General features: G+C 51.2%; 1 long non-coding RNA gene across 1 annotated transcript; it reads right to left on the bottom strand.

The window, feature by feature from the left end:
* Window positions 1-4,107: 4,107 nt before the first annotated feature.
* LOC122154549 lies at window positions 4,108-9,397 on the bottom strand. Its single transcript, XR_006166543.1, has 4 exons — window positions 8,917-9,397; window positions 7,973-8,012; window positions 6,161-6,235; window positions 4,108-4,211 (listed from the first exon to the last, which is right to left on the bottom strand). It is a non-coding gene; the product is annotated as an uncharacterized LOC122154549 (long non-coding RNA).
* Between the last annotated feature and the right edge of the window lie 2,003 nt (window positions 9,398-11,400).

Raw genomic sequence — 11,400 nt, 5'->3', positions numbered from 1 at the left:
GGTGAAGAAACACTCCCTCCCCTAAGCCCCTGCCCTTGCTTTTGTGATGCTGGTGTTCTCCCGAAGGACGGGATGCTGAGCACACCCCGCTCCCAGGGCTGTGGCACAACCCTTGGAAAGTCACTTTGCTTTGCCAAACCTCCCCATCGAGAGGCCAGGAAGGGCTGACGGTCTTTGTGAAGAGCTGTGAGGTTTGTTAATGAGAAGAGCAAGGCGTTGCGTGCAAGGAAAGCGAGGTTGGACGTGACCAGAATAGGAGAGCCCCACGGGGAACCCACAAGGCTGAGAGACGCAGCTGCGCTCTTTAAAGTTGGTATTGAAGCTAGACCCAGGACTGCTCTGCTCCTGAAGGAGACGAACAGCAGCAGGGCAAGGGGGGCGTTTTGGAGGAAGCAAAAAATTAATGAGATGGCTAATGGTGAATTTTAAGGACCCACAGGAATTTCCCCACCAACTCTACGTATGGGGTTTCATCTTTCTCTTTAACCAAATATCTGTTTGAGTAATTACAGTACGATAACACAGAGATCGTTCTGGTTTTTCACTTTTGGACATGGTGATTCCCAGCCTTGAGCCATTTTGCATTCCTGCTCACCTCAAAACAGCTGCCCGTTTCCCCCTCCCTGTCCCGTTATTCCCAGAGGTACCAAACCCTCCTAACACTTGTTTTCTTGCACAGGAGGCTTCCCAAAAAACGTCTAATTCATTAAGACTCTTTCACACAGTCAGGAGCAAAAAAGAAACGTCATTTGTAAATCAACAGCCCATGCTGGTTCCTTAATAAACACAGGGGCTTTGCATTTTGCATCCACCCCAAAATTTGGGTTACATTATGTGTGTTGCATACGTTATTATCTGCTTTGCCTTTTATGACACGACGCAGCTGGTGGGCTGGGAAGCTGGCTTCCAACTCCCACTCTTGACAAAGTTGCCAACTGGAAACACAGAAGGGTTCTGATCAGAGATAAACGAAGAGAGTTGCTGTCTTATTAGAACAGTAAATCCTTTGCTTTCCCTTTTCCTTGCCCCTAACTAACACAGCTGGGGACTCTGCATGGTTAGCTTTTTGGGCTTTTTTTCCCCACCTACAGCTAAATACAGCTCCTGTGTATAAAATTCCGCTCCAAACTCCTCCAAGACTTTGGAGGTGCTCAGCTCTGGCCTCTTTCTACTTCAACACACGATACCACTCCACCTCCTATACCAGAAACTGAGCTACCCCATGAACACGACTGCATTGTGGTCCTGGATTCAGAATGATGCTGTAGCGCCTTTTGGTTTTGCTAAGCAAGAGACACGGACAGCTTGGCGCCTATCAGTTAGACACAAAGCTGTGCAAGATCTCTGCATGCAGCTCACCAGCAAAGGAGCCCGCTGCAGAGGAGAAAAAAAAGTGACAGTGCTGGAACACGCAAGTGTACAGCAGCCCACCCAAAATGCTGGTTTCAACTCTTCAGATGAACGGTGGTTAAAACTGAGTTTTCACCCAAATGCCTTTGCTTCCTCCAGAAGCTACAGCTCCCCTTAGCGTCCTTTCTTCTCCCCACAAGCTCCTTCAGGGCAGCAAAGTTACCAGGTGAGCCTGGCTCCCACAGAGGCAGAAACATTAGATCACCACACAGGTCAGCATCAGGAAAGCGACTTCAAACAGTTGGGCAACGTCTGGAGGGTCGAGGGGGTGGAATGACCCCCGCTGTGCAGCGCATTGGGAAAATAACCCCAGCAGGAGCTCCCCCCCCCCCCAGACACACCACGCAGCGAGGCGCAACGCTGCGCCGCAATCCGATCAAGAAGGGGCCCAGCTCGTACTTGGGGGAGGAGCGTAGAGCTGGTTTCAAGGTTGCTCCAACCCCGTATCAGTTGGCAGGAGGCACCAAATGCAGAACGGTGCCCTGAGTGCAGCCACAAGCCCACTGTGCATTAAGTACACCCGCACCCGTCCCCGAAGCGGGCAAGGGCTTCGCCGAGAGGGCTTGTTTGCCCAGGACCTGCTCGGCCGCATGCCACGTCTCCCACTACCCGACAAGGAATGCGTACACGAGCAATCACATCCCACTCAGCCCCCTCCTGCAGAGGTTGCTGTCTGCTTCACTCAAGTATCAAAACTTCCGCAGTGCAAACTAAGTGCAGTTTTTTTCCAGATCACGCTAGTCGGTTCCAACACGGATCAGAAGGCAACTTCCCCCAAATATCTTGTAAAAATCATAAAGCACAGATTTTCCTTAAGAGGAACAGTTTTATTCATCACTGCAGAGGAGTCACTTGAATGTTTGCAGCCCTGGCAGTCTATTATGAAACCTCCATTTTAGCTGGCATCTTTTCACGAGAGAAGAGCAGGTATGTTGGAACATTATTCACACAAACATAGCAATTACCTTCAGCTAACCCCAGGCCAGGAATGTGACCCTGGGAAACAGCCAACAGGCGTGATGAGTTTGAGCACAGACAAATCTTCCATGGAAAAAAAACGTCAACACCCCAAACATTCTTATCCCTGCGAAAGCCACGTAAGATCTTACCTCTGTTGTGCCACCTCGTCCAGAAACCCGACAAGCACATCTCCGTCTCTGGCTGTTATCAGCCATGGCAGCTTCAGAACAGCACAAAGAGGGACCTTTTTGAACATGGCACAAAGGGCTGATGTTCACCAGGTCCATCGTGCCACATGTGTTTCCACAGCCCCTCCCTAGATGAGACAGGGCGGGGGGGACTGCATATTTTGACACAGAGCATGGGAAATCCTCCGTTAAACCCTGCCTGTGCAGGGACCCTGCTGTAGGATGGCCTGATGTCCCACGAGGCTGGGACACAAGTGTAAATGACTGCTGTAGAGCTTTGGAAGCTCAGAGCTTCTATTTCTTACCCCTTAGCATTTTGCCTCTGGGAACAAGTCAACTTATAAGCATGTTCCCCTAAGACTTTGAGACACAAAAAAAAAAAAAATAAGTGAAATTCCACTCCACTATTTCTTTTGGCACTGACCAACAGGTCTGTCAGTCCTCAGATGACAAAGTGAGGTGGAAAGGAAGCAAAGTGGATCATTTATCAGCAAGCTTCTGCATTCTGCTTTGGACACACAAATCCTTCCCCCCTCCTAACTCGCATTCCTTGCAGACAGCTACCATAACCTCAACCCATCCCCTCCTAAAGCCACAGCCCTGCAATAGCCATCAAGCCTTCAGCCTCGCCAGGCATGCTGGTTTTGTGCAAGCTCGGCTGTTTCAGCTGGACTGAGCCTGGGAGGGGCTGATCACTTGGTACACCTCGCCCTCTCAGTTGTGCCGCGATGCTGAAGGCAAGGCAGTAAATCTACTGCCCCAAGATGTGCCACTAAAGGGGTCAGAACCCCCCACGTGCTAAATGCCACCCCCAGGGCTTTAAAAGCGAGTCAGGGAATGGGTGAAGGAACCACGTGCCCCAGCACATCTTTTTCTAGTAAATCAAGCCCATTGACTGGCCAAAGGAAACCTGTGGCAGAGCCATCTCGAACTCAGCTCCCTGGAGAGCAGAACAAAACCCCTCGCTGGGACTCCCCTTCAACAGTGCTCTCCCCTCTGCCGCTGAGGAAACCCCTGGGGCTCGCCCAGGGCAGGACCTCCCAGACCTGAGCCTCACCACGCTCTTCACTGATCACAGGAGCTTGCGGAGAGGGACGAGCCACAAACTCAGCTCATCTAAGATGACCCCGAACCACACCTCGTGCTTTTTCATTACAAACACCCATTTGGTCGACAAATGCCTTTCACTGAACTGCTTGTCACGTTAACAAGCAGCCCTGTCAATAGTGATTCAGCGAGAACTCACTGACAGCAGGAAAGGAGGTAATACAGACGCACATCGGTGACCCAGACTGTCAAGCGTGTGCCCAGCCCTCGGACAGGGGTGCCAAAAGCTTTAGGCAAAGTAAATAAAAGCCAGCGCCGAGTTCTACCCAACTAAAAAGCAAGTTAAAACAAAAAAAGAACCGAAATACATCGCTTTGCTGAGACTGATCTGCTGCACTCCCACCACCAGAGCCACATATTGATACGATAACGCTGCACAACGTGTCAGCTCTGTGCTCCTACGAGGGCCCAGCAGGCCAGACTGCTTTTTGCTTACCTGCAATTCTTGGTGTTTCTTTTCTTGACCGCTGTGCTCCTCTGCTTCCCGGCAGGGCCGGGGTTTCAGGGCAGCTTTGCCGCGTGCTGCAGAGCAGCTACCACACTCTCCTGTGGGAACAGAGAATGTTTCAGCAGTGGGCAAAGCTGCCTCTTCAGCAATACCGATTCCCACACCTGACCCAAGAAGGGTCCAGCACCCACCACCCCACAAACAAGCTTATAAACCCCCTTCATCAGCTCCAGTAAGCCACAAAGTCCTCCTGGTAACACACAAACTAAGGTTCACTCTCTGCAATCTGCTCTCCCATCCCTTGACACAATATAGGATGGAATTTAAGTCCACGTTTTTCTCTGGGGAATCAAAGCAAGTCACCTGGTCCCCAAGAAGCCATTTCAAACTGCTGCTGGGAAAAATGCCAACAAAGCCTCTTACAACCTGGCCAGGCACATAAGATTAAGAGGAGGCTGCTCAGGAAAGTAAACTATTTTAAAGATATTAAGTTGACCTTGTAGTGTTCAAGTACTCCCAGCAGTGATATCTGTCTCGCCAGGAAGGGAGAGATATGCAAGTGGTTTATCTCCTGCTTCTCCTTCCTATTTTGGCCCCTGATAGCCAGCTCTGGGCCAAATGACGCAGAAGGTAAGTGTCTGCAGATCAGCACTGTCCTTGGCTCTAAATTGAGAGCCTGCCTGGCAACACAAAAGCTCAGCACCACAGATGCACTGGTTTCTCTTTCCATCAGACACGGGAAGCCCTCCATCTCTTCCAGCAGGAAAGTGGGAACAGCACAGGATGTCACCGCATGCTGGACCCTTTTGACTTATTTTTCCCTGTGACCTGTCAAAATTCTTCAAAGGGACACTGGCCTGGGCAGGAAAGAGCAAATTTTTCTTCCTGTTTCCTACCTGCCCTTCCTTCTGCCGGCTTCATGCCTGTCACTTGCTTTCTGGTGTCCTGGGTTTGAGTCAGCGGTGGGGTTGTTTGGTAGCAGGGAAGGGGGCTACAGCTGTGGCCCCTGTGAGAAGCTTCTCGAAGCTCCCCCGGCTCCAAGCCAGCCCCACCTCTGCAGCAGGGCCGAGGCAGTCAGCCGCGCCTCTGCGGTAACATCTTTAAGAAGGGACCTTGATGAGGAGGAGTTGGAGATGTGAGGAGGAGTTGCTGCAGCTGCGTGAACACCAAGGTCAGTGGAGGAATGGAGGAAGAAAGGAGGGGGGAGGTGTGCCGGAGCAGAGACCCCCCTGTATCCTGTGGGGAGACGGCAGGGTGGCCCCACCCTGCCACCCATGGAGATCTACGGTGGAGCAGACACTGCTTTATGGCCTGTGAGGGGCCTCTCGTGGACAAATAAGGCGGCTGTAACTGAAGGAGGCCGGGATCTTGTGGGAAGAAGCAGCCCTCGCTGTTGTAATTCAGCACTGGGAGGATTGCAGCACGCGGGGGTGTCCCATGCCAGAGCAGCTGAGGAAGGGCTGCAGCCATGGGAGGGACTCCAGTTGGAGAAAGTTGGTGACCCATGATGGAGCAGCTAGGGAAATGCTGCAGCCCGTGGGAGGGACTCAAGTCAGAAAAAAGTTGTGGAGGACTGTCTCCTGTGAGAGGGGGACCACGATGGAGCAGGGGGAAGAAGTTCCAGAAGTTCCCCCACTCCCCCTACCGCCAAAGATGGAAGAAGAGGCAGCACTGACTGCACCCCCCATTCCCTGCTCCCTGTGCTGCTGGGGGGAAGAAGTAGAGATAGTGGGAGCAGAGCTGAGCCTGGGAAGGAGAGAGTAGTGAGGGAAAGTATTCTCAAGATGTGGCAGTGCTTCTCACTGTCCTGCTCTGTCTGTTAAGTGTTGTTGTTAGTGCCTTTATTAAATTTATATTCTTTTCTTCCCCTAATGAGTCTGCCTTTTGCCCGTGACCATAACGGGTGATTTGCTCCTCCCTGTCCTATCTCGAATCCCAAACCTGCCTTATTTCCTCATTCTCAGCACTGGGGTGGGGAAAGGGGAAGCGAGTGGCTGCGTGGTGCTCAGTTGCCCTCTGAGCTCAGCCCGTGACACCTGGTTATTACCTGTGTCCAGATCGCTCCCACATGGCTCATTCGGGAAAGCAATTGCAGGAAGCCATAAGCAACCAGGTCATAGACCTTTGGGAGGGAAGGAAGAAAAGAATAAAAAATAATGTGGAGGAGAAGCAAACGGACATGAACTCGCATGACCGGACACCAGCTGGCAGGATCCATGGGATGATTAAATTATGCGTAACTGAGCATCCTTTGGGATCAAAGCATTTAATGTCAGGGAGCTATAGCCTGGAAATAAATCCTGAGGAGACAGGACAGTCAGCACTCCCTCCCTTCCCTGGAACGGGGCCGTACGCAAACAAGCCAATTAACACCAAGGTAAACAGTTTGGAGTCTGCTCTGCAGGATGTCAGGGCAGCACGCTGAGCATTGCTGGGGGATTACAGAGCTCTGCTGTCATTAGCAACCCTTTCTGCTTTAGTGAGATTAAGTGATAATTTTCTTCCTGACTGCCCGACTGCCCTAGCTATCCTTGTCATCTCTTGCTGCCTCAGTGGCCACAGCAGTCCCAGGCACCCAAATATTAAACCTCAGAGCTTTACTGGGACCACTGCCACCCCTTTAGAGGGTGACATCCCAGAAGTCACCTGCGCCACGGCTGCACGTCATCTCTTCCTTCCAGCTGCTGAGCACTCTTGTGCGTCACAGGCTTTGAACCTGTGACTAAACCACAGGGCTCCTTGCTGTGGGCTGACACGGAGGCTACATGTTTATCTGTGTTTAAAGAAAAAAGTCATGTGGGGTCTATTAACTATTAACACCCCATATCTAGCGCTAAAAGTCCCTAAACCTCAGACAGCTGGATGCTGGAAAATCTATGAGACATGGATCTTTCTCTACTTGCCCTACTCTTAAGTTTTTCTGCAGCATCTGTTACTGGCCATTGCAGGGAGACAGGGGACCCTGGCTCTGAGCCTAAATAACCCACTGGATGCTTTTATCACCTCTGGAGTGGAACTCCACAGCTCTCTACCTTCTCCCTCAAACTCAACGCCTAAACTAATGCACCTTGCTGAACAAGTGGACCATGCTCTTCAATCAGCAAGGTCGTTATTTCAGTAGTAGGGAAGCAAACAGAAAAGGTCTCAAAGTGATTTGGGGACAACCATTCTGCATCCTGGCAGCCTGGAACACCCAGAAGTCAGCTAGAGAGACTGTGTGGTCAGAAATGCTCCCCAAAATCCCTGGTCTCACCTTAAGAGCATTGGGGTGGGGTTTTTTTTGTTTTAAGTTTCCAGGCTCAGCTGAAGAGGACTAGCTCAGGAAGCATCATGTTCAAAAGCCAGTGGCTCAGCTATTGTCTTGACTTCAAAGGATACATCAGGAGACCTTTATCTTCCTCCCTCTGAACTTTCCTTTTGTTTACCATTCTCTTAAACTCAAGCATCCTTGTAAGGCAGAACTAGAACTACACGCACTATTATAAATCAAAGGATTATTTATAAACACTGTGATTTATAAACATTAGAATACTATAAATATGGAAGAAAATATTAGGAAATAGAAATATTTTTATGGTGTGACATTCTCAGTACATTTCTGCTTTCACCAAGTTAAAATAGAGTCAGTTGCCTTAAAACCACAGTTTTATTTTGCTGTTCTTCAGCTGGCATCACATGGACTCTTAGCTGTGCAGAGCACAGTTCCTTAAAAGGATGCTTTGGTGATAAAGTCACAGAGCTCCCCTTTCATCTTGTAAAGAAAAACATTGATTCATGCTAGGAAAGGGACTGAGTCCCCTGGGACACGGGCTGCTGGAAAGCTGCACAGTATCACCTGCCCTGATCTGCAGACTCTCACCTTACTCCCAATCAGTTGTCCTTGTTCCTCGAAGGTTTGCCTGAGAAAGAGCAAGACCAAGATTTCATTATTGCAAAGGAAACCCCACCAGGTCCCGCTGCCCCCTCTTCCCTTTGCCCTGGCACCAGCCTGTTCCCCTTGGGGAGACTGTTTGGCTCACTGAACCAGCACAAAGCTAACTTAAGAAGAGAAACTAAAAATGATTATGTGTTTCCTGACACTCTGGCATTCCCCACAAGAGCAAAGCTGAAAGCAGCCAGGAAACCACCGAGTCCTCTGCAAAGAAAGCAAGACAATGGGCAAGGGCTCTGCCTGACAAGTCCCCTGCTACTGTTCACGACAGGGATGTCTCCTGCCAGGCTGCCCAAGCTCACTCCTGCCCTGCTAAATCCCGAGGGAGACGCTGAGCCGCTGCATCTTGGAGCACTGGAGAAAAGTCACCTTCTCCAATCTTCTGAATTAGCGTGCCAGAGGGGAGCTGGGAGGGGGGGGGGTGTCAAGGTGTGTAGCCCCACAACGCTTTGGGGAGAACAGAACCACGTTCCCCCAACTCGGTACAGACGTCTGTGATGACCAGGGGCATTGCAGTGGTTAGTCCTCCAGCCCCTGCACGTTTGTCTGTGGATGGAGCTGGGCAAAACAGCACCAGTGGTTTAAGGTGCTTTGCTGCCTTGCCCGGACCCGCAGTTGGTCCCTGTGCCGAGGTCCTGCAACCAGGGGACACTCAGAGCCTCTGTTTGGCTGGGCGAGCAAGGAAGAAACATTTATTCTGAAATACTGGAGACACGTAGGAGGATGAGGGGAAATCTCTCCAACACTAGTCATTTGAAGCCAGAAATCAACGCTAAAGAGCTTGAAACTTGGGCGGTTTACAATCTGATCCAGCAAACCACCCAAGCATGCCCACACCAGAGAGACTGCATCTGCACATAAACAATTAATACCTCAACTTCTGCTCCTGAGGTAGATCTTGCTGGTTGTGATCACTTCGCATAGGAAGGCGCCAGCATCGTTGTGAAGGCAGAAGAAGATGGAGGTGGGCAGTCACACAGGCCAAGGTACTGCAAAAGCCATCAGGGATGTGAAGCCTGGGGTGTTCTCCTCTGTCTCTATGTCACCCTTTTTCTGGAAAATTACCCCCCACACACAACACTGCTCTGCAACTCATGGAGAGAGTCAGCTCAGGACTGTCTTAGGCAGAAAGAGACAGGGTGGAAACAGTGAAAAAGCCACCAAGGTGGCCAAAGTGGAAAAGCAGAGCACGTATGGTGAAGATCCTAGATCTCAGCCAAACTGCCAACCCCTGCAGGTGTCCACAAAGCACCATCATCGACGGTCAAGCACCAGAACAAACAACAAGATTACCGAAAACACAGTACAAACAGCTGCTACCATTCCTGTTGAAAACACCCGCTGTTACTGCTTCCCTCATCAGCTTCGCTACAGGCAAGGGAAGGAAGGGAAGCAAAAATTTCTCTTTGATGTCAGAACCAGAAAGTCCCCACTGACAGCGCTTACGCTGGGGAACCGTGGTCCGACCTCCGCCTCTTCCAAAGGGTCAGCCAAGCACCTCCCAGCCTGCTCCCACTGCAGTGCCAGGGAGCAGTCACGTCACGGCTGCTTGGCTGGCAAACAAAGCCTGGCAGAGCTTGGGCACACAGGCAGAACACAGCTACGCCGAGGGATGCACCTCGAACGCAAACGTGGCAAGGGCAACCAAAGCTGGTGCAGGAGGAGGAGGAGGGGGAAGCCGTCAGGGCAGTGGCACCAAGGATGGACCACAACGAACAGGCAGGCGGGAGACAGCGCCTCGCAATTTGCTCCCAAAGAGCAGAACCTGTTGGGTTCAGCCACTGGCAAGTTAGCCCCTGGACTTGGCTGCTCTCTCGGCAAGCAGTGGGATACCAGCGTCTCCCAGAGTCATTCCAGTTGTGTTCAATACCTCCCTTGGGATAAAAGCTCCTCTAGTGACTGCAGAAGTCAGGACAACTGGCTCGGACAAGAGACCTCACGCCACATCCCCAAAGCCACATTTAGGCTGCTAACCCCAAGCGAGGGGCCTCTCCAAACGAGCGTGTGCCTCCTGCAGCCTCCTCCCCAGCCGGTTTTTCCTCCCTCAGCAGAGCTGAGCTTTCTCTGCACATGGAGGTGGCTGCCAGCATCGCTTTCATCTCAAAGCTGGGAGGCTGGAGGCACTGGGCCCTTAGAGCAGGTGGGAAAGCAGCGCTCACCTGGCTGCTGCGGAGCCACTTCTGAGGATTTCTGAGCTTCCACGCTCCTACAAGAGCTCCTGCATCAAAGTTTCCCTTCCTCCTCCTCTCCCATTACCAGCCCTGCAGGTGCTAGGCAGAGCCTCTCTTCCCATCCCTGCATCTCTAAATTTGCCTGGTTGCTGAGCACGTCTATTCTAGGCAGCCAAAGGCAGGCGAGATGAGGGAAGCGAAGCGCACGCATCAGTCGCATCGTCAGCATCGGTGCCAAGTTCTCTGCTATAGCCAGTTCAGACAGAGAAGGTGTCTGGTGTGGTGCTGCAAGTCAGGGAACACAGTTTGTGAAGGAACTCGGGAAAAAGTTCTTCCCATACAAAATATCCAGGCAATTCTCAACTATCCAGAGACACGAGGAGAAGCAGAAATAGCCATTCTAACAGAAGAAACTACTTAACGCAAAGCGTGAGGCAACAAAGTGATCAAATCGTAAGAGTAAGGTCAGGACAGAGAAGAAATACCACTTGGGGACACCCAAGGCTGGCCTAGGCTGAGAATTGACACGGTACAGCAAAGCAAAGTAGTCGCCCTGGTCCCAAAGCAAGTCTTGCTAGCCCTGAGCAGGTCTGGGAGAGCCTGCAAATGCTTTCCAGATTTGGGCGGCAGCATCTGCGATACAGCTAATCCTCAGTGAGCCTGGGAGGATTGAGGGCTGACAGCAGGGCTTGTCTGCACAGTGGGGAAGGAAGGAAGGATGCTGTGCATATGCTATCCACTCCCCCCCGCAAAGCGAGGGCTGAAGGCACCAGGGATGGGAACAAATTAATCACTTTTCATACACGTAAAATCACAGCCATCATCTGGAGTGGTTTGCCAGGGTGGATAATGAGGGCAGTAACCCGGAAGAGCGTATCAAGTCAGGAAAGCTGGTTATGGCCATCACATCTTATCTCCTACACACTGAAAAATAAAAACAGTCCCTCCTTCCCGAGAGACTTAATCCTCTAGACAGGATTAAAGTCTATCAGTCAATAGGCTACCCTGGAGAGAACAATCCAGCATTTGCTGGGTGATAGCTGAGATCGTATCAGCAAGCGATCATAGCGCTTGAAAAGGAATTAGAGGGGAGCACAGGCAGCCTGAAGGTAGGAAAGCATTTTCTACTTTTAGCTTCCCTAGTAACGCATGGTGGCATTTCAGGCAAACCAGCTCCCGTTTTCA

This window comes from Tyto alba, unplaced genomic scaffold, assembly GCF_018691265.1.
Source record: "Tyto alba isolate M040663 unplaced genomic scaffold, T.alba_DEE_v4.0 Super-Scaffold_41, whole genome shotgun sequence".
Lineage (NCBI taxonomy): Eukaryota > Metazoa > Chordata > Aves > Strigiformes > Tytonidae > Tyto > Tyto alba.
The sequence above is the reverse complement of the archived record's forward strand: the minus strand, read 5'-3'. Positions and strand labels throughout refer to the sequence as shown.